At 42.1% G+C, this 22,608-nt stretch overlaps 1 protein-coding gene across 1 annotated transcript in view; it reads left to right on the forward strand.

Moving 5' to 3' along the window:
* Fry (FRY microtubule binding protein) overlaps positions 1-22,608 on the forward strand; it is a 472,955-nt gene that overhangs the window by 95,234 nt on the left and 355,113 nt on the right. The window contains exon 2 of the mRNA XM_045154946.1: positions 7,954-8,126. The gene's annotated coding sequence lies outside the window, so the exon portion shown is untranslated. The remainder of the gene's footprint in view (positions 1-7,953; positions 8,127-22,608) is intronic.

Consider the following 22,608-nt stretch of genomic DNA (forward strand, 5'->3'; position numbering starts at 1 on the left):
AGATGGCTTAGCAGTTAAGGCACTTACTTGTGAAGTCTGGGCACTCTGGTTCAATTCCCCAGTAACCATATAAGCCAGATGCACAAGGTGGTACAAGAGTCTGGAGTTAGTTTGCAATGGCTGGAGGCCCAGGGACACCCATTCTCTCTCTCTCTGTCTCTCTCTCTCTCTCTCTCTGTCTCTCGTAAATAAATAAGTAAAAATTACATGTGTGTGCATATATATGTGTGTGTGTATATATATATGTATATATATATATTTATGGAATGAAGTGGGGGTGATATAAAAACTGGTGTTATCTTTCAGAGTCTGTTGCTTAGGAAGCTTGCGTCAACCCACAGACATTTGCAGGAGGGAAATAAAAGCTGTCATAAAAGCTACAGTTAATTACGTTGCATAAGATATACATGGTGTTTATATCAGTCTAACAATTCTCTGGACTCAAAGGTGCATCTAATTTTTTAGCAGCATTTTCAAAGAAGAAGGCTGGCTAAGGCATAGAGAATCAAAAGGCCTCGTTAATGGTGGGATGTGGAGAGAATCAACCCTCAGCGGCCTGACCTGTTGGGGGCTGCAAGGTCAGGAAAGAGACGAGTCCTGCAACCAGGCAGTGACAGCAAGGAGAACAGAAGCCAAAAGACGTCGAAGGGGAAAATGTAGTCCGATCTGATTAGAGTAATTCCAAGATTTCTGGCTTATGTCACCTGGCAAATTGTGGTAGCAATTTACTAAGGTCAAAAATCCAGAGAAATTCCAGCAGCTGCAGGGCAGAAGTGCCAGGTCCGAACATGCTGACCTTCCCCCGGGAAGTGTCTAGGATGCCTTGGAACGCAGAGCATTAGCACACCGAGGCGACACTTGGGAACAGGGCCTGGATTCAGCTGCCACCTGTGCACAGGTGAGCATTGACCTCCTAGGCCAGGACTGCCATTATGGGGCCACTTCTCCCATACTCACAGTACCTAACTGCCAACCCAGGTTTTGGAACCATCTTTTTCTGAGGGCAAAAACATTTCGGAATCTTCAGTTATTTTATGAGTGCATTTTTTTTTTTCCAGTTCAATCTGTTTAACAGACGAATAAAACATAAACATCAACCTTTTCATGGCCTGGACCATGTAGGTGTATCGGGGTGAAACAGGACAGGTTTACTTGTATTCTCTCACCAAAGAAATCCACACAACCTCCCCCCCCTAACCCACAAAAGAAAACATGCCCTTAGGATCTTTCTTTAGTTTGAGAAAGGACAAGGCAGTTACTGGCATTTTGCTGAGACTTGCAGAATTGAACACGGAAGAATATAAATGCAAATGAGGTTGGGTTGCCAGCCAATGAGAGCTGGTTCTGAAGGTTTTAAAAAAGATACTGTTTGCCTGACATTATAAATGAGTGCAAGCGTGCACTTCGGCTTATCCCCTTTCCACACAGCTTTTGAGATAAATAAAGATGGTTCAGGAGAAAGGTTACTGGCTGGAGGCAGACTTTAAAAAAAAAAAATGTCTGTTTAACATGTTAGGAGTTACCAACTTGTTTTTAGCAGTTAAAGCCAGCTTTTATCTTTTTTTTTTTTTTTTTTTTTTTGGCTTTTCGACGTAGGGTCTCACTGTAGCCCAGGCTGACCTGGAATTCACTCTGTATTCTCAGGGTGGCCTCGAACTCATGGCAATCCTCCTACCTCTGCCTCCCGAGTGCTGGGGTTAAAGGCGTGCGCCACCACGCCCAGCTTTGAAGCCAGCTTTTAAATACAGACTTTTAAAAATGTACTTACTATCTACATGTCTAATTGATGCTACTGTTTAAAATGTATATATATATATATTTTCAGACCCCTATTTTCTGAAGTGGCTCAACCCTGTTTCCCCAGTGGGTGCATTTTGTGTGATGATAAATCCCCATTGTAGGTGTGGGACAGCTCTCCATAGTCATCTCTCAGGGAACTCCACTGATGCTCAACTTGCTTGTAGAAATTAGTGTAGTATTTACATTCTTAAAATATTATTATTTATGTTATGAGAGCGAGAGAGAATTGGCACGCTAGAGCTTCTAGTCACTGCAGTTGAACTCCAGCTGCATGCGTCTCCTTGTACACATGTGTGACCTTGTGTGTCTGGCTTACGTGGGTCCTGGGAAATTGAGCCTGGGTCCTTAGGCTCCGCAGGCAACGGTCTTAACCACTAAGCCATCTTTCCAGCCTTAGCGTGGTATTTACATGCAATCTACACGTATCTCCCACAGAGTTTGAGACATGTCCAGATAACTAGTGCACTGCCAAAGACAATGTGAATGCTATGGAATAGTCATTTTGTCATGTTGTGTAGGGTTGATTCTGTGTGTGGAACTCAGAGCTACAGAGGGCAGCTTGCCTATGTTCTCAGACACGCTCTACTGCGTCATGTCTTACTGCCCCGGCAGAGTCCTCGCTCTGCCTTCAGAACGCGTCCCTTGAGAATCAGCAATAGTTGGTCAAGTAGAGTTCTGGTGTCACCTCTGCATAGACTAGCTCCTCTGTATTGCAATAACTCTTTATAAAATCCATTTCCTTCCTGCCTACTACGCATTCTTGGTAGTAGAGACCTTGGACTTTTGCATGGCTCCAGACACATAGTAGGTCCTCCATGAAAGGCTTGCCGAAGAGAGGGGGTAACACATAGCTGTTGTTTCTGTTGGAAAACGGGCTTTTGTGGAGCCTGTGAAGAGTAGGAGAGGAAGAGAACTAACACAGGAAGATGCAGCTGACGACATGGCTGAAGCCCAGGAGCAGCGAGTGTTAACATCCCACCTCGGATCCTAAGTGTCCGTTGCTCAGAGACCTATGAGATGATACCACAGGCACTGTCACCCAACCCAGGCAAAGTGGGGCTGGCACCAGGAGTGCTTGGTGACCTTTCAGAAGAGAGAAATCAGCGGAGTTTCTAGACTTGGTGATTTTCATTATTCTGCTAGATGGGCTATCTTCCTTTAAAAATTGAGTAAGAGTCAAAGGGAAGAAATATTTGCAGAAGTGAATTACAGTGGGGGCAGATGAATTCAAAGCCAAGTTGATGAGGCTCAAGGTTAGTGTTGCAAAGTATCATTTTCAGTGCAATTGCGGCTTTCTCACAAGAAGAAAATAATTCAGAAATATTACTTAAAACCTGTCAGATTCATCAGGAATTCATTCTATAAACTGAGTAATTGTCTTTCTATAAGCTATTGGAACATTCCTAAGGAAAGATTATATCTTACAGCCAGGAAGAATACAGCTTGTGTAGGGATGGTAGTAGCATCATTTCATATAAAATATATAACTCCTTGAAGGACAGGGATTAGGATAGTCCAAAGAAGATGAACTTAATGGATTCATAGGAAAATGGGCACCTTTAAAGTGTAATGATTATTATAATAAAAGTATCTAAATACGTATTTATAGTTACTTAATTATAAGTTTTAAGATTCCCTTTTAGCCCAGAGCCCACTGAAATGAAAATTTTGAACTATTGACATAAAGAGGATTACAATCAAGAATATTATCGTTTAAACCAAACCCTAAATTTCCTTTGGTCTATTGTTACATTGCAGCCAACTTAAATATTTTGAAAGGATGGTTTCCTTTATTTGCATCCATTTCTATAGATTTTATTATGTTTTTGAATAAATAAAAAAAATGTTCTTGGCTGACATCACCCTAAAAATGTAATAATAGCAAGTTCAAGTTTTCCTCACGTTCCCTTTCAAGAAAATATATTTTCTGAGATTCTTTTCAGCTTATATTTCCTATGAGGGGGAAATTGGTGGGCAGGAAAGGAGTTGAATTGGGCAATCAGGAAACCCTTTTTTCCTCTCTTACATTACTTAATTTTTATAGGTTCAGGTCACTTTGGGGACCTCAGAGATAAGACAAGGATTTTGTTAATCCTCTTTTTAAAAATATTTCTTATTTTAAAAAAATATTTTATTTTTATTTATTTATGAGAGTAGGTGAGAGTGAGCACACCAGGGCCTCCAGCCACTGCAAGCAAACTCCAGATGCATGCACTACTATATGTGCATGTGGCTTACATGGGTTCTGGGGAATTGAACCTAGGTCCTTAGGCTTCGCAGGCCTAGTCCTCCAGCCTTAGTCTCTCCAGCCCTGTTAATGCTCTTATAATTTAAATCTCAGCAAAAGACAATACTTTTATCCAAATACACTTTAATATGTGAAGTTTCAACATGGAGACTGGGACTTACTTCTGACGAACACGTGTTACCACCTGAGCTCTATTTCTACTTTTTTGTTTTGTTTTGTTTTTTTGTTGATGGGGTAGGGTCTCATGCTAGCTTAAGCTGACCCGGAATTCACTGTGTAGTCTCACGGTGGACTCGAACTCTGGGCGATCCTTCTGCCTCTGCCTCCCAAGTGTTGGGATTAAAGGTGTGCGCCACCACGCCGGGCCTTATTTCTGCTTTTATCTTCCCTTTGCTCCAGAGCCTCTGAAAGCCTGTCATACAGGTCAGGTCTAGTTGGGCTGCACCAGGTCCCACCACAGCCCTGTGGTTACTGCAGTGGGAATCAACCCAAAGCTTGTCACAGAAAACTACAGAAAGGCTTTCAGTTCCTTTTAGGTGTCAAGTCTTCCTTGTAATGTGTTGGCGCAATTTACAGTATGCATTTGAAAATGAGTTTCAGCCTCCTCCTCTCGTCCAGCTCTCGACATTTGACTCTGTCTCAGAGTGCCTATGGATAAAAGGAACTAGGAGGCATCAGTGAGATCCTGTGTGCCAAACACTTAGCAAGGGCATAGCTGGTATTAAGTAGTCACTATGTGACTGCCAGTATAAATGCCAAGGGCTGGAGGGATTGCCTAGTGGTTAAGGCATTTGCCTGTAAAGCCACAGGATCCAGGTTTGATTCCCCAGGACCCACGTTAGCCAGATGCACAAGGGAGCACACGCATCTGGAGTTGGTTTGTGGTAGCTGGGGGCCCTGGCATGCCCATTCTGTTTGAGTGTGTGTGTGTGTGTGTGTGTGTGTCACCTTTCTCTGTCAAATAAACAAATAAATAAATAAAAATATTTACATGCTAAGTGCCTGTGCACTTAACCTCTGAACTTCCACCCAGCCTCTTAAAGACAGAGGCACAATTCTATGTTCACACGTACGTGCATTCCTGCTGCGCTCCATGGAATGGTAGCACCTTTGCTTAGACTTGGGATGCATCTTCCTGAATGCTGTGGGTTGGGAAAGCAGCAGTCCCCAGCGCTGAGCTCGCTAGCACACTGCTCGCTGTTCACACACACTCCCCCCCCCCCCTGTCTTCAGACTCCACCATGCTACGAGTTTAAAAGTTGAACACTGCTCTTGATGCTTGGGTTATGGGAATATGTATTGTCTCCTGGTAAATCACACCTCTAAGACTCCTTTACCTTGGTAAAGGTGAGGTTTGAGATAGGGCTAATAGGCCAAACTAGCCTGGAGCTCCCTGTGTCTGGTGCAGCTATAAACTTGTAATCTTCCTACCTCAGCCTTCTGTGAATTGGTATAGGAATGCACTGTGCCCAGCAAAGATGTAATATGCTTTTTTACTTGGGGGAAAAAAAAACAAAGGTATCTTTATTAAGGTAAGTGAGATTCCAGCTGTTTCCTAGGTTGTTAAGTGTGGTTTTATACAGGCCACTCACATTTTGATTCACCTTGTTCATTTTACTTTAACAAGAGTAGTTCTAAATCCTGGGAGGGACACAATTCAGATGATTCACAGAATGGTTAAAGAAAGGCCACAAAGGGCTGGAGAGATTGCTCAGTGGTTAAGGTGCTTGCCTGCAAAGCCTCAAAACCTGGTTCAGTTCCCCATTACCCATATAAGACCAGATGCACAAGGTGGTGCATGCTTCTGGAGTTCGTTTGCAGTGGCCAGAGGCCCTGGAACACCTATTCTCTCTCTTTCTCTCTGTCTCTGCATACAAATAAATAAAATACTTTTTTTTTAAAATTTTTTATTTATTTATTTGAGAGTGACAGAGACAGAGAGAAAGACAGATAGAGGGAGAGAGAGAGAGTGGGCGCGCCAGGGCCTCCAGCCTCTGCAAACGAACTCCAGACGCGTGCGCCCCCTTGTGCATCTGGCTAACGTGGGACCTGGGGAACCGAGCCTCAAACCGGGGTCCTTAGGCTTCACAGGCAAGCGCTTAACCGCTAAGCCATCTCTCCAGCCCTAAAATACTTTTTATGTGTGCTCTCTCTCTTTTTTTGTTGTTGTTTCGTTTTTCAAGGTAGGGTCTCACTCTAGCCCAGGCTGACCTGGAATTTACAATGGAGTCTCAGGGTGGCCTCGAACTCACATCAATCCTCCTACCTCTGCCTCCCGAGTGCTGGGATTAAAGGCGTGTGCCATCACGCCCGGCTAATAAAATACTTTTTAAAAGCCACATAATTTAGTAATCTAACATATATATGGTTGCCAGATTAAACTTGGAAAAATGTGCTTTTCGCTTCCATAGTTTGAAGACCTGTTGATGAAAGGGCGTAAGGAGATTGGAGGGTAACAAACAGAACTGCTCGTAGTGAAAAAGTGTGTCCTTGGCTAGGTAAAGAAATCCAGTGCCCAAATTTTAACCAGTAATACAACCACCTTTGCATCCAGGAAAAAAAAAAGGCAAACAGTAATTTCTGAAGTACCCTTTATAATGTTTGTGGTTACTGACCCCCAGCAGTGGGGAGCTCCTCACCTTCTCAACACATGTGAGGTGTGTGTGTGTGTGTGTGTGTGTGTGTGTGTGTGTGTGTGTACGTGGTATTGTCTATGTGCAAGCATGCATATACACACATGTCTGAACACACACTACAGATGGACACAGCCCTTGGGGCATGGCTGGAGAGGGTAAAATTAAAGACTTAGGATTTCTGCCCCTAAGAAGGAATGCAGGACGTTGCCACATAAATGGAGCAAGGGAAAATGGAGCAAAGGACAGAAATTCTGGAAGAGAAATAAAGAAAAAACAGGACCGGTGTAAGCAGGAAGCTGCTTGTCCTCAGACCACCAAACCAAGCAAGCATTTCAGTGGGAAACTGGGCGTCAGCCCACAGAGAACACATTTATTTGTGATCTGTTGAGTGGAGGCCGTCATTGCCACTGGGAGTGAAGTCTGTTTTCTCGACCTGACTCCCCTGCTAGGCCCGGTGAACTTCTGGAGAAGTCAGCTGCCAGGTGGAGTACAGGATGGAAGGGTGGGTGGTGACAGTCGGGGTTCCCGGTTCCAGGGATTCCTGGCACTGCTGCCTGACGGCGCACACCCACAACCGGTTCCTTCTTGGTCTCCGCCAGCCATCTCTCATCTCCCTCTTCCAACCAGCTTCTAATTGGCGGCCAGCCAAACAGGAATAGAGCAGGATTTTGTGTGTGTGTGTGTGTGTGTGTGCGTGTGTGTAGTTTGAAACACAAAGATAGGAAGCAGTGTAAAAGTACCTCCCCCAAACTGTTTAGAATTTGTAATCATTAGGGAAATAGAAATATTAGACTCACAATTTGCATTGGCACTGGCATTGGCATTCACTCTGGAGTGGCATCAGCAAAACAGATTTCACACGGGCACTCTTGATAGCACTTTATTGCCGTCCAGGAGAGCATGTCCTGTGTGGTGTCACATCTGCTCAGATTTCCTGGTCTCCAGCACCAGTGATTTTTTTTTCTTTTCTTTTCTTTTTTTTTTTTTTTTTTTTGGCGGGTGGCGGTGGGGGACTCTCTCTCCCTCTGTGCTATTAACTTTGGCAAGGAGGAGCTACTTAGTAATTCTACACCTGTTCAAGTCCACGCCCATCAGCTTGCTCAGCTTCCCAAACAAGTGCAGGGTAGTGCCTGAGAGCCTCCAGTCTGGGCAGCCTGGTGGAGGAGGAGGGAGCCCTGGCCACCGCTGGGTTCTGTTTGGGACATTTTTCTTCGGGGTTCCCAATGAATCTCCTACAATGGCAGTTGATGACAGCAATTTGTTTTCCAGAACAAAGAACAAACTGAGTGCATCTCAAAATGATTATAAATCACTGAGACGGAGCAGCCTGCCTCCCGAGCTCCCCATAGGAAATGATATTCGAGGACGACTTCAAAGAAACCTTAAGAACTTGGAACCCTTTCACCTGAGGCGCCCCAGAAAGAGACCATCCATATTTCCAGGTAGGAATTGTTTGAATCCATGCCATCCAGTTAAAACGAAACACAATGAAACGTGGCGTTGGTTAATTTGAAATTAACTTAGAGTACTTTTGAGAGCTCTTAGTACCCAAATAAACGTGTCCCTCTACAAGTTAGAACAGTCCTTCAGTTTAAAAGCACCTTGTTGCTTTCCTATTCCTTTACTGATCATGGCATGTTTAAGGATATGTAAGTGGGTATCTATTTTGCAACTGCTCGGCACCCACATACTGCAACAGCGTTCCTTGTGGCCCTAAAGAATTCTCTGTGACATTTCATCCTGGAGATTGGAAATTAACACCATCAAAAATACTCCGATGCATGTTTCACATTCCTGTCTTGCATCAGAGCCTAAAACCATTTGTCGTAAAGGGCTCAATTAAACAATGTGGATGGCGAAATGTATTAGACAGCAGGAGACACATGGATCTCAGTCTTGATAAAGGGACTCTGATGTCTGCCTTTGATGTTCTTCAGTGGGTTATTACAGATACGCAGAGCCTGGGAGACAGGCCACAGTGAAGCCTAACCGAGTACCCTGACTGCGCTCAGTCACCATTGCGGTTTCAGTTATTGAAACAACTTCATTTTAGTAACATTTGCATTGGAGTTTCTATGAAAATCCGCAAGTGCCTTTTTATTGTAATAGATTGTCTCATTGGAGTCTTTTTAAATGAGGGTTACATTAATTAATAACTTGGGATGAGAGCTGCCCCTGTTATAGAAAAATGAGAAAACAATTCAGTCCAGTATTATTTCATAAAAATTAAACAGACTCGCCTAACAGCTGACTGTTTGTGTTGCTTTAAGAAATAGCTAGGAGATGATGTCGAGATCTGAGGCTCCAGGCCACAGACTAAAAGTTACATTTCTTACGGGAGATATTACTTTAATGAATTTCTTCTTGGTTCGTTGGCAATACTCTGGGGTTGTTTATGTGGAAAAAGAGAAAGAAAAAAAAAAAGGTAGACTGGACCAGAGAGCATGAACCTGTGAGTGTATTGGGGAAGAGGAAGAGGATGAGATGGAAAATGAAAATGTGGGCTGGGAAAATGGCTCAGTGGTTAAGATGATTGCCTGAAAAGCCTAACAACCTGGGTTCGATCCCCTGGTACCCTTGTAAAGCCAGATGTACAAAGTAACTCATGTATCCGATGCATCATTTACTCATTTACGGTGGTTAGAGGCCTTAGTGCACCCATTCTCTCTCTCGCTCACTCTCTGTCTATCTTTGTCTCATCTCTCTCTGCTTGCATATAAATAAATTCAAACAAAATGGAAACTTCTAGAAGGGGCGGTATTTGGGTGTCTTGTGTAAACAATAACTTTTGACTTGCTCACTGTGATCTCCCAGAGCTACCAGACCTCAGGCCTGCTTTGTTGTCCTGAAACCCATGGCAGGAATCACTTTCTGATGATTGGTTCGCTGACATTTCTTCTAGAACCTTTTCCCAGAGCTGTCACTCTCTGCTTTTCCCTGTCTTATTTTATCCATTGGTTAACAGGCCTGGACTTGTGTGCTTCAAACAATGTAGTGAGAGGCTTTCTGGACTCTCCTGTGGTGGACAGCTTCCATTCAGAACACCGGGGATGGACCAGGCATGCTTGCCCCAGTGCAGAGTTCAGCCTTCCCAATCCCAAAGTCCTAGATCCCAAATGCTGCTGACTAGGAAACATTTCGGATGCTGATATCACACTGTCCGTGGGAAGTTCCACAACTGACCTGATGGAACGATCAAGTCAAACGCACTAGAAATGCTGTAGAAATTTACCTCTGGGCTTTGTGTAGAAGGTGTTTATGCAACAAAAATGAGTTGATCCTGTCATCAATATATCTCATTGCTGGCGAGGAATGGACGCTTACACCTTTAATCCCAGCACTTGGGAGGCTGAGGAAGGTGGATCACTGTTGAGTTCGAGGTCAGCCTGAGACCATGGTGAATTTCAGGTCAGCCTGGGCTAATGAAAGACCCTAGAGGCAAAAATAAATAAATAAATAAAAATAAAAGGCTAGAGAGAATGGCTTAGCTGTTAAGTGCTTGCCTGTGAAGCCTAAGGACCCTAGTTTGATTCCCCAGAACCCACATAAGCCAGATGCACAAGGGGCGCACGCATCTGGAGTTTGTTTGTAGTAGCTGGAGGCCCTGGCATGCCCATTTTCCCTCTCTCTCTCTCTCTCTCTCTCTCTCTCTCTCTCTCTCTCTGCCTCTTTCTCTCTCTTGTCTGTTGCTCTCAAATAAAATAAATAAATAAATTAAAAAACAAAAAATTTTAAAAATAAAAATTAAATTTAAAAAATAAAGATAAAGATAGTTCATTGTGTTTATGCATACATTTTTGCAACCTGAAACACTTCCAGACCCAAGTATTTCTGATAAGGGATGTTCAACCTGAGCTATGTTCTCTGTTGAGTTTTGCTGTCACTGAGATCTATAGAATGGTGCATTTGCTGATGTCTTAGTGGGTTACCAGGACCATGGAGAGCTTGGTCAGGCCCTTCATGAACACTGACTGTGATAAGGATATTTCTTGGGATTGCCTTCCTAGGTTCAGTAGTTGCACGTGGTGCTGACAGGACCCTTGAATTATTCTCCGTGGTTATTCCCCACAACATCCATGGCAGTGCTCTACATATGGTACGTGTGTCCATGTGGCTGGAGTAGCCATGCCAAATGAAGGAAAGAAAATATCTGATATGTGTCGTAAACCATGTCACAACTTCTCCATGGGCCACACCCTGCTCCTCTGGCATCATACTTTCCTCAAAAAAAAAAAAAAATACACTCTGAAATCAGGCCATGCTTGCTCGGGGATAAAGCTGAGGGGTCTTGTAGGCAAATGTTTGAAGCCCCTGTCATGGAAGGACTTCAGCCCAAGACTTTCACAAACTGAACCTAGCTGGGTTCCGTTCTGATGATCCTTACCTGGCACAAGCCACTTGATCTCTCAAAACATATTTCTGCATCTATGACTTGGAAATCCAGTGCCATTTTTAGGAGTCGGGTTAAACCCTGTGTGTGATCACGAAATGTTACGTAGCTCAATCTCACTCTTTGGTAGTGTTAAAGGTTTGGTTTTTCATAATTAGTACTTTCTTTTCCTTAACAAGTGGGCCATGGGTACAAATTAAAAAGCTTTGAAAATCGGTCTGGAGAGCTGGCTCAGCAGTTAAGGCACTTGTCTATGAACCCTAAGGACCCAGGTTTGATTCACCAGAACACACATAAGCCAGATGCATGTGACGGTGCATGCTAGAGGTCCTGGTGAGCCAATTCTCATTCATTCTCTCTCTGTCTCTGTCTCTCTCTTTCTCTCCCTCCTTCCCGCCCTCTAACAAATAAATTCTAAAAAACTATTAAAAAATTTTTTTGAAAATCTTCATGTTTGGAAATTTATCCAAAGAGTTAATCAGACCCTCTGCTGAAGTAAATTTTATGTAATGAGACAGTGCCACAAGACAGATCCATTTTACTTTTCTCACAAGAAACAATGGCATGGAACTCTTCTTTGCAGCAAATAAAACTCATATTTTCTCAGAATGAGTCACTAAGAATATTGTCATGAAAGGCCTTTAAAATTATACAGTGCTGGAAATTCGTATGTCTTTGTTTAATTGATACAATAAATATATTACGTAGCTTTATTGCATTTAATAATGTTGCCCAATTCTTTGTGTCTAAAGCCATGATTTTTGGAATTCAACCCATAAGTGTACCTTTGAAGAAAACTTGGAATCAGATCATTCTTTTGCACCCATAATTAAAAAAACAGCTTTTATGAAATTTTATTTAAAAATTCAACACTTGAAATTAATCTACTGAAATAGTGGAGCTTAGCCTTCAAAAACCTTTGAAAGTCAACACAACATTTTGATTTAAAATGTGATAACTTTGACATTTTTTTCAGAAATACCATACATCAAAAACTGATGTAGCCTATTTAATTAAATAATAAGTTTATTTATTATCAAGCTTAGTAAGATAATAGAGTTTTTTTAATTTATAAAATCATTTAGCACTGGGTATGGTGGCGCATGCCTTTAATCTCAGCACTTGGGAGGCCCAAATAGAAAGACTGTTGTGATTTCGAGGCCAACCTGAGACTACATAGTGAATTCTAGGTTACCCTAAGCTAGAGAGAGACCCTACCTCAAAAAAAAAAAAAAAAAAAAAAAAAAGGAGGGAAAGTAACTCTTGTCATCCAAAATAATTAGCAGTCCCTATGACTTCTGAAATGTAAATAATTTCAAGAAGAGTGTTGCACACCAGTGCATAATTATTTAAATAAAAAGCAGTGCTGGTTTGGAAGCCCTAAGCATTTCAAAGTTATGGCCTTGTCTTAATTTTTGCTAAATTCTAAAGAGCTTTGCTGTTTGGAATATATTTTGGGCCTTCAGTTTTTCAACAAAAGGGAAGTACTAAAAGTATATTCTTAAGTTAATATTTATAGTAATGATAGAAGCTGTTTTACTGGCAATAAATAACTTCCTGATTTCTGTGCCAAATAGACATGCACACACACACACACACACACACACACACACACACACACAGATGGACAAGAGGAAAGGAAATGGCTGAGAGAGAGTAAAAAATGAAAATACCTGGGGATAGAGAAATGACTCATTTGGTTAAGTGCTTGCCACATAAACATAAGGACCTGAGTTCAGATCCCCAGTGCCCACATTATAAAAAACAAACCAAACAAACAAAAAAATAAGCAAAACAAGGCATGGCAAAGTGTGCCTACAATCCCAGCACTAAGGCATAGAGACTAGAGAATCCCTGGGCTTGCTGGCCAGCTGGTCTACTCAAATCAGTGAACTCCAAGTTCAGTGAAAGACCTTGTCTCAAAAAGAGAAAAGGTAAAAGAGCTGTTTAGGAATACACCCAGCATTAGCCTTTGGTCTCCACATGAATGCACACACGTGCACATGCACCCACACACACCACACATGTACAAATAAAATGAAAACACAAAATCTGCACCATCAGGAGATATGAAAGAAGGGAAAGAGAAAAATAACAGAAATGAGTCTAATAGGGTCAGCAGAGAGAACATTGAAAAAGATGACAGCAGGGCTGGAGAGATGGCTTAGTGGTTAAGGTGCTCTCCTGCAAAGCCTGAGGACTCAGGTTCAATTCCCCAGAACCCATGTGAGCCAGATACATAAGGTGGCCGGAGTTTGTTTGCAGTAGCTGGAAAACCTGGTGTGCCCATTCTCTCTCTTTCTCTCTATCTTCTTCTTCCTCTCTTGCTCTCTAAAATAAATAAATAAATAATTTTTTTTAAAAATTTTAAAAAGAGCGCTGGAGAGATGGCTTAGCATTTAAGGCTCGTGCCTGTGAAGCCTTAAGGACCCCAGTTGGATTCTCCTGGTCCCATGTAAGCCAGATGCACATAGTGGTATATGCGTCTGGAGTTCGTTTGCAGAGGCTAGAGACCCTGGTGCGTCCGTTTTCTCTCTCCCTCCCCACCTCTCTGTCTCTAATAAATAAATAAAATCTTTAAAAAATAAAAATAATAATTTAAAAAAGATGACAACAATAGAAATACAATAACCCGACTGTCCCACCCACATCCACAGTTGCCACCCCCAGAAGGGATATGCGAGGTATTTTATTGTGAAAAGTTTGTTGACACAGGACAGTCAGCTGCCGGATGTGGAACTGGGTTTGGTCTTGCCTGGGGGAAATCCGAAGCTCTCAGGTGTCACCTACTTGGTTATGATGGGAGAAAAGGAGTGGAGCAGCTGGACAGGAAGGGTTCTGTCTTCGAAAGACTCTTGTGAAAATGCCCCGGCATTGGAGAGAATGATGAGCTAGCAGATTGAGACTGTAAGTACAGGGAGAGGGTCGGCTCATCCTCCCTGCAAAACCTGTGTCCATGAAGGTCTGATAGGCCAGGGGGGTGGTGTGGGACGGGGAAGGAGGAAGAGATTGAACTGGTTCTCCCGACATGCTTGGCCTCAGCCTCCTGATAACCATGACGGGATCCAGCCTCGGGTCACCGGGCAGCACAGATACACATCGCTAATACCTGAAGTTGTCTTGTTCACACAGAAGCTCGGTATCCTAGGATTTAGGTCTGAAAATAGAGTGTGTGGCAGGAGATGGACATTTTGCTCATAAATCCACCATTTTTGGTGGCTATTTATTTTTGACTTGACGTCTTTAAAATGTGGAAGTTTGGGATTAACGAACACTACAAAGCATATTAATATGTACAAGGTCTGTACAAAATACACATTAATCAGTCAACTGGAATTCTGCCCCTTTCCTAAACCACAATGTTTATAAACCCTAATCTCCTCTACTCTATAATTATAATTTCCGTGCACCACATTGCCACATGTTACTCATTACTGAAAGGACGGGTGCATAACATCTGTTTAAATGCTGTGAAATACAACTGTGGGGTATGTGGAGACTTTAAAGAAAAATTACAGAATTTGAAATGTCATGAACTTTATCCAAGGCAGGTAACATTTCTCCAGCTAGCTTGTAAGGAATGTGGTTATAAGAAGATAAAATTTTTTTTGAGGCAGGGTCTCACTCTAGCCCAGGCTGGCCTAGAATTCACTATGTAGTCTCAGGCCGGCCTTGTACTCACAGTGATCCTCCTACCTCTGCTTTCTGAGTGCTTGGAGTAAAGGCGTGTGTCACCACACCTGGCATTTTTTAAAATTTATTCTTTTATTGGGAGTCTATTGCCTCAATAATTTACTGTCTCCCAAGATAAGAGCATTAATCCAGTCTTGAGAGTACTACATCCTAAAAAGCTACCCTGTTTGCTTGTGGGGTTTGTTTCATTGTTAGGACAGGGTCTGGGGTGACTCCCAAAAGCTTATATTACAGGTATGTGTCACCACACCCAGTTAAGACACTACCTTTCACTACCATCACACTAGCAATTAAATTTCAACATGGGTTTAGAGGGTACATATCAATGATAGTATTACTCTACTATCAAATTATTATAATTTAATTTGGGGAGAATTACACAATTTATAACTTTAACCTTGAGCCTTGCCAAATCTGGACATCAACAAAGTATTTTAGGTTTTGAGATGGGTTTTTGCCAGTCATTATCTTAAGTAATTTTTTTTAATTTATTTTGTTCATTTTTATTTATTTATTTGAGAGTGACATAGAGAGAGAAAGAGGCAAATAGAGAGAGAGAGAGAGAGAATGGGCGCACCAGGGCTTCCAGCCACTGCAAACGAACTCCAGATGTGTGCACTCCCTCGTGCATCTGGCTAACATGGGTCCTGGGGAATCGAGCTTCAAACTACGGTCCTTAGGCTTCACAGGCAGTGCTTAACTGCTAAACCATCTCTCCAGCCAAATATTTTTATTTATTAATTTGCAAGCAGAGAGATAGAAGAGAGGCAGAAAGAGAGAATGGGTGTACCAGGGCCTCCAGCCACTACAAACAAACTCCAGATGCATGTACCACTTTGGGTAGTCGGGAATCATACCCAGATCATTAGGCATTGCAGGCAAGTGCTTTAACCCCTGAGTCATCTCTCCAGGCCAGGAAGTTTTAGAGAGTCACTCTTGGTAAGGCACTTATGAGGAGCAAGCCTAGCGCAAGACAAGGCCTCGGGATCTGAGCTCATCTCGGTTTTCAGTCTATACTGAAGTGTGTTTCTTTGAAGAAAGCCATCAAGTGAGAGAGAAGGAATTTTAGTCCCACATAACATGATTCTCCTCAGAGATACTATCCAAGAGATAGCCTGCTTAAATATGTCTTCTGAGGGGAAAGGGCAGTGGATGTAGTCCTTTTGAAAGTCTAGAGTATTTTTGCACGTGTCTGTTGCAGTCAGATTTGCATTGCTGGCAGAAATCACCCAACCAAGAGCATCTTGTGGAAAAAAATGGGTTTATTTTGGCTTACAGACTCAAGGGGAAGCTCCATGATGGCAGGGGAAAATGATGGCATGATCAGAGGGTGGACATCATCCCCTGGCTAACATCAGGTGGACAACAGGAACAGGAGAGTGTGCCAAACACTGGCATGGGGACACTGGCTATAACACCCATAAGCCCAACTCCAACAATACACTGCCTCCAGGAGGCGTTAATTCCCCAACCTCCATCAGCTGGGGACCTAGCAGTCAGAACACCCAAGTTTATGGGGGACACCTGAGTCAAACTACCACAGGGTCTCACTGACTGGGGGCCATGTCTATTCCCTTGTCACTGTAAAGCAAATTCTCCTGGAGAATAATCTCGTAGTGGCTAAGAAAAAAATTGAAATGGTAAAAATTTATATCTTAGTTTCACATTCTTCACCAAATATTCAACAAAGTTAAGACCAAAACCCTACATTCATGTACTTTAATAGTTAATTTTAAAAAGGTATCTTTTAATAAAACTAGTTACAATACATATATCTAAATAGCTAATTGAAAATAAGTTAGTAAGCCTATTGATTAAAAGGGCAATAAAGAGAGATGGCAAATTTGGCCTGTATATGCTTTGGAGCAGTTCTGGGATTGCATCTGTGAGTTCATGTTGGAGAAGCACTTTCATATCAGTAGGTGGACAAACTTCAATTTAATCCCTAAAAGGATGTCATGGTGTTATTTCATAAGGTCTTAAGTTTGAAAAGATACTTTGGGGGCTGGAGAGATGACTTGATGGTTAAGGCACTTGCCTGCGAAGCCTAAGGACCCAGGTTTGATTCCCTAGTACCCATATAAGCCAGATGCACAAGGGGGTGCATGTATCTGGAGCTCCTTTACAATGGATAGAGGACCTGGCATGCCCATTCCCTCCCCTTTCCCCCTCTCTCTCCCTGTCTCTTTCTCTCTCTCTCTCTCTCTCACACACATACACACACAAAATAAATAAATAAATAACATATTTAAAAAAAAAAAAAAAAGGTGCTTTGGGCTGGGCAAATGGCTCCACACAGTTAAAGGTGCTTGTTTGCAAAGCCTGCTGGCCTGGATTCAATTCCCCAGTACCCATATCCAGACAGAAACACAAAATGGGGCATGCATCTGCAATTGGTTTGCAGTGGCAAGAAGCCCTGGAATACCCATTCTCTGTCTCTCTCTCTCTCTCTCTCTCTCTCTCTCTCTCTCTCTTTCTCTCCTCACACATAAGTAAAATATACTTAAAAATAAATAAATAATAAGATAAACAAAAGCTCTATACCACTAAAGAGACTGAGCAATATATAAAAGATAGGAATTGATTTGGAAAAGGATTTCAGAAGGACTCAAAATGAAGCAGCTTTCAAAAGCAAGTAGCTAACTTTCCTCTTAAGTATGAGGATTTGAAAATGAAGATGGTGTTCTTTGGTTTGAAGTAGAAGAAGGCGGGGGGCGGGAGGTCAGTGGTGAGTGCTTACTACCCAGGCTCAAGGCCGTGGGTTTGATCCCCTGAACTGCTAAAACAGAACAGAACAGTGCAATAGAAAAAGAAGTTCATATAAGTTCACAAGCCCATATGTTAGCTGGGAACATTTTGCTCTTCAACTTTATATTAGGAAAGTTATCAACCTTTCATTCACCACCTGTAGAAAATCTCAGGCCCATGCCCAAGAATTCTGTAACTTTTTAGGGGTGTATCCTGCGGTTGAAACTCCCAATTTTATGGTTGTATCTAAAGTAATTTGTGACAAGTGCACATTAATATGGGCAGGATTGCTCAGTGAGGTGGTTTTTTGTAGAAAAAAATTATGGCTGGGTCCCTTTTGAAAGATAATTTCATTATAAACAAAATATCAGAAACCAGTTAGGGTATCATTATTAACTCTTAGAAGTTATTGAGTTCATGGATTAATAAATCCCATATAATCATTTTACATGCTTTACAAGAATGTGTGTGATGTTTACAGCCATCCATATATATCCTACTAATCTTTATGTTTTTATCATCTTTAATTCTTAGCTCTTTATTTATTTGAGAGAGAGAGAATGGGCATGCCAGGGCCTCTAGCCACTGCAAATGAACTCTAGATGCTTGTGCCACCTTGTGCACCTGGCTTTACGTGGGGTGAGCATTAGGAAATCAAACCTGGGTCCTTAGGCTTTGTAGGCAAGTGCCTTAACCACTAAGCTGTCTCTGTAGCCCAATTCTTAGCTCTTTGCATAGAACTGAGCATTCTCTATTTTTAATTGCCCAGAGATCTGTGAACTCTTTCCACAGTGAGTGCTCAAGAAATACTAATGCCTCTACCCTCAGAGCTGGGTCAAACTACACTTTCTTCCTATAGCAGTGAATGAATATAGGCAACTAATTTGCCCATGTCTGCCCTAGCTTCATCCTTCCAAAGTAGGATGAAAATAATAGCAGATCACACTAGACTGTCTGCTGTCCTCAAGACCCCTGGAGTCTAGCATGTTTTCCTCAAGTGGTTCTCAGCCACTGTAGATTTTCTTCTTGTTGATGCACAGTACTCTGCTTGATGGTATCTCTCATGTTTAAGCCGTGTTGCTTTTAGAATCAAGCCCATATTCCTAAGCGAGGCGTGAAAGACCTGTGGGCCCTCCAGTCTAGCCCCATGCCCAGATGGAAGGCTCTCAAGCCTGGCCTTTCTCTACATGTCGCTCAAGTGAGCATCCTTTACTGGTTTATCTGGCTCCTATACGCAAGTCTGGCTGAAATCATCCGACATTTTCTTTGGCTGAAACAGAATGACACAAATCAAAACTTCCTCATGTGCCTCCTGTGTGATGATGTCACCGTGTGTGCAGTGGTGGCAGCATTGCTTAAGCAGTAATGTGGAAGAAATAATTAGAAAGAACGGGGACTCCACAGTGGAGATGGCCTTGAACGAGTCAGAAAATAAAAGTGAACTTTTAGGACTGGAGGGATGGCTTAGTGGTTAAGGCATTTGCCTGCAAAGCCAAAGGACCCAGGTTCGATTCTCCAGGACCCACGTTCGCCAGATGCACAAGGGGGTGCATGTGTCTGGAGTTCTTTTGCAGTGGCTGGAAGCCCTGGTGTGCCCATTCTCTCTCTCTCTCTCTCTCCCTCTTTCTCTGTCAAATGAATAATTTTTTAAGTGAATTTTTGGAAATCATTAATATGGTGACAAATTATATATATATATATATATAAATACATATTTATAAATAATGTATAAATTTATATATATACATGTATATGTATATATAATATATATGTACATGTATGTATGTAATATATACATATATATGTATATAATATATATTATATATATTATTATATATAATATTATTATATATAACATATTATATATAATAATATTATATATAATAATATATGTATATAATTCCTTACATTAAACAATTGGGTCTAAGTCCTAATCCTAAGAAAACTTATGGAAATGACAATTCTTTGCTGTTTGAATTTGATTGTTTACCTAGTGACACAACATAACATATATTTCCAGAACAACCAGCTGCGTGACTGACAGCAGACTCCTCAGGGCATGGACTTTATGTGTTTGGCACAATCACACTTATTGTACATCAGTGCTATTTAAATATTTAATAACAGTTCCTCCCACACCTGTTCCTGGCAATGCTAGCCTTCCTGACTTGTCATGACCATAATCAAATATGTATTTGGACATTAATCATTTGAGGTGTGGCACCATTTTTAACCCTGGTGAGGTGATGCCATCTTCTCTGGGTGATGGGAATAGACATGATTAGTGATGAATATCAGACAACATTCTCCTTCCTTTCTTCTTAAAATACCTTCATTTTACAAAGTTAGCCTCATTTTCTCATAAAAATAAACCAGCCACATTTTGGAAGGACCTAGGCTTCTCCATGTAGGCTTCAACACCAGTGATGGGACCAAGGATACCTTCCTTTAACTCCTTGGAAGTGTGTTTGATCATTTGTGGAAAAATCCTTTTGGTCTAGTCACAGACCTACTCCCAAAGGTCATGTTTGCGTTTCTGTATTCAGAATCAAGAAATTAATTCTCTTTTAAGCCTTTCTTTTTTAATATTTTTATTTACCTATTTATAAGCAGAGAGATAGAGAGAGAAGAGAGACAGAGAGAATGGAAGTGCCAGGGCTTCCAGCTGCTGCAAAGGAACTCCAGGTATATACCCCACTTTGAGCATCTGGCTTTAAATGGATACTGGAGAATCAAATTCAGTTTGTTAGGCTTTGTAGGCAAGCACCTTAACTGCTAAGCCATCTCCCTAGCCCTCTTTTAAGCTTTTCTGAGGAGTCAAAAAGGCCCTACTATGGGGGCTGGACAGTTGGCTTAGTAGTTAAGGCATTTGCTTGCAATGCCAAAGGACCTCGGTTCAATTCCCCAGGACCCATATAAGCCAGATGCACAAGGTGTTGCATGCGTCTGGAGTTTGTTTGCAGTGGCTAGAGGCTCTACTGTGCCCATCCTCTCCCCTCTCTCTGCCTCTCTCTCTCCCAAATAAATAAATAAATTTTAAAAAGGCCCTCCTACTGGAATGTTTAATGTGTTTCCTTATTGAATGAATGGGAACGGCCCATTACTCATTATGTAGAAGAGACCAGTTGTGATAACCAATGGGGATGCCAAAGTACGTATATAGAGAACACCTCATTATTTAATTAGGTGATCTGTAAAATACCAACAGAAATTAAAATGATCAGAACAAACAAACTCTCATGAATGTGAGAGGAGTCACTATGTGACCTCTGTCCCTTGAGTTCCTTAGCAGTAAAATGGAAAATATCTTTTTGTTGACCGGAGCTCAAGGAAGGAAGTCGATACATAAAAGCATCAAGGTCCATCGCAGTTACAGGCACTTCTGCTGAGAAGTCTCTTGTGGAGATGTTACTGCTGTCTGGTGCTCTGACTTTCCTAACAGAGGGAGTACTTTCATTTGCACCCCTTCCTTTCTTTCCCATCCAGTGGTCTGGTGTCTGGTCATGTTCGGAGCTACCCACTTCTGCACAAGCCAAATGACGCTTGTCAGGTTGCATTGCCTTCTCTTGGCAGCTTCTCCCAAAGGCCCAGGTTTATCTGCCAAAAGAAAGGTATTGTAAGGGCTGGAGAGATGGCTTAGCAGTTAAGGCACTTGCCTGAGAAGGACCTATGTTCAACTCTCCAGAGCCCACCTAAAGCCAGACACACAAGGTGACACAAGCATTTGGAGTTTGATTCCAGAGAGTGGCTGGAGGCCCTGGCACACCAATTCTCTTCCTTCCCCCTTCCTCCCTCCCTCCCTCTCTCACTCTCTCTCTCAATCTCTCTTTCTCTCACAGTTGCTCTTTTTCTCTCACATTAAAAAAAAGGCCAGTCTGATGGGCTTTCCTAAAAATAAATAAATAAATAAAATAGTTTAAGAACCCAGGAAAACACTGTGGCCAATCTTTTCATTTCTACTTGCCTTGCCTTCTTTTTTATTTATTTATTTATTTATTTATTTATTTATTTATTTATTTGAGAGCAACAGACACACAGAGAAAGACAGATAGAGGGAGAGAGAGGGAATGGGTACGCCAGGGCTTCCAGCCTCTGCAAACGAACTCCAGACGCGTGCGCCCCCTTGTGCATCTGGCTAACGTGGGACCTGGGGAACCGAGCCTCGAACCGGGGTCCTTAGGCTTCACAGGCAAGCGCTTAACTGCTAAGCCATCTCTCCAGCCCATTGCCTTCTTTTATCTTGGAATTAGCAGAACTCCAGACGTTTTGCTGATGCATGCTGGGGTTTCCAGGGGTGACTCAGGTGAGCTGGAAAAATCCTGTGGCACAAGCCAACTCGGGATCGTTTCTGCCTGTAGCCACATTAACTTTCATGAGGTTAAGCAACTGTCAGAGAAGTTGACTTTCTCAACAAGAATGAACGAACGTTAAGAGCTTTGGCTCCACTGTATCTTGAATTAAACAACCTGTAACACCCAGCAGTGCTTTCTCTGCTCCCTGCCCACAGCAGTGGTTTATAATTGTATTATAATTGTATTGAGCTCACCTTTCAATTATTCATGTTATATGGCAATGCACACATAGTCTCAGATGCGTATAAGCTCTGTATGCCATTTTCTTTTTTTAATTTGGGGATTTTCAAGGTAGGGTCTCACTCATGCTCAGGCTGACCTGGAATTCACTATGTAGTCTCAGGGTGGCCCCGAACTCATGGCAATCCTCCTACCTTTACCTCCCGAGTGCTAGGATTAAAGGCGTGCGCCACCATGACTGGCTGTATGTCATTATTTTAATGAAACAGCCTTATTTTTTCCTAGCTTTAATACTTGCATACTGTCCAGCAGAACTCTGAAAGTGTGATTTTGACCTTTCTATCATTGCCTAGGGTCAACTTTCCTCATGCTATCTTCATTTTCTATTAATAATACTTGTAACCTTTGTTGTTATGCTCACTTATCTGCTTTTTCTCTCCATGTCTGTGATCCATAAAAGCACACAAAGACCATTTGTTCATTTTGAGGGCCTAAGAGATGACTCTACAATTAAAGGCTCTTGCTTGAAGATGCTTTTGAACACTTACTGTATGTCAAGCA

Source organism: Jaculus jaculus, chromosome 7 (assembly GCF_020740685.1).
Source record: "Jaculus jaculus isolate mJacJac1 chromosome 7, mJacJac1.mat.Y.cur, whole genome shotgun sequence".
NCBI classification, from domain to species: domain Eukaryota; kingdom Metazoa; phylum Chordata; class Mammalia; order Rodentia; family Dipodidae; genus Jaculus; species Jaculus jaculus.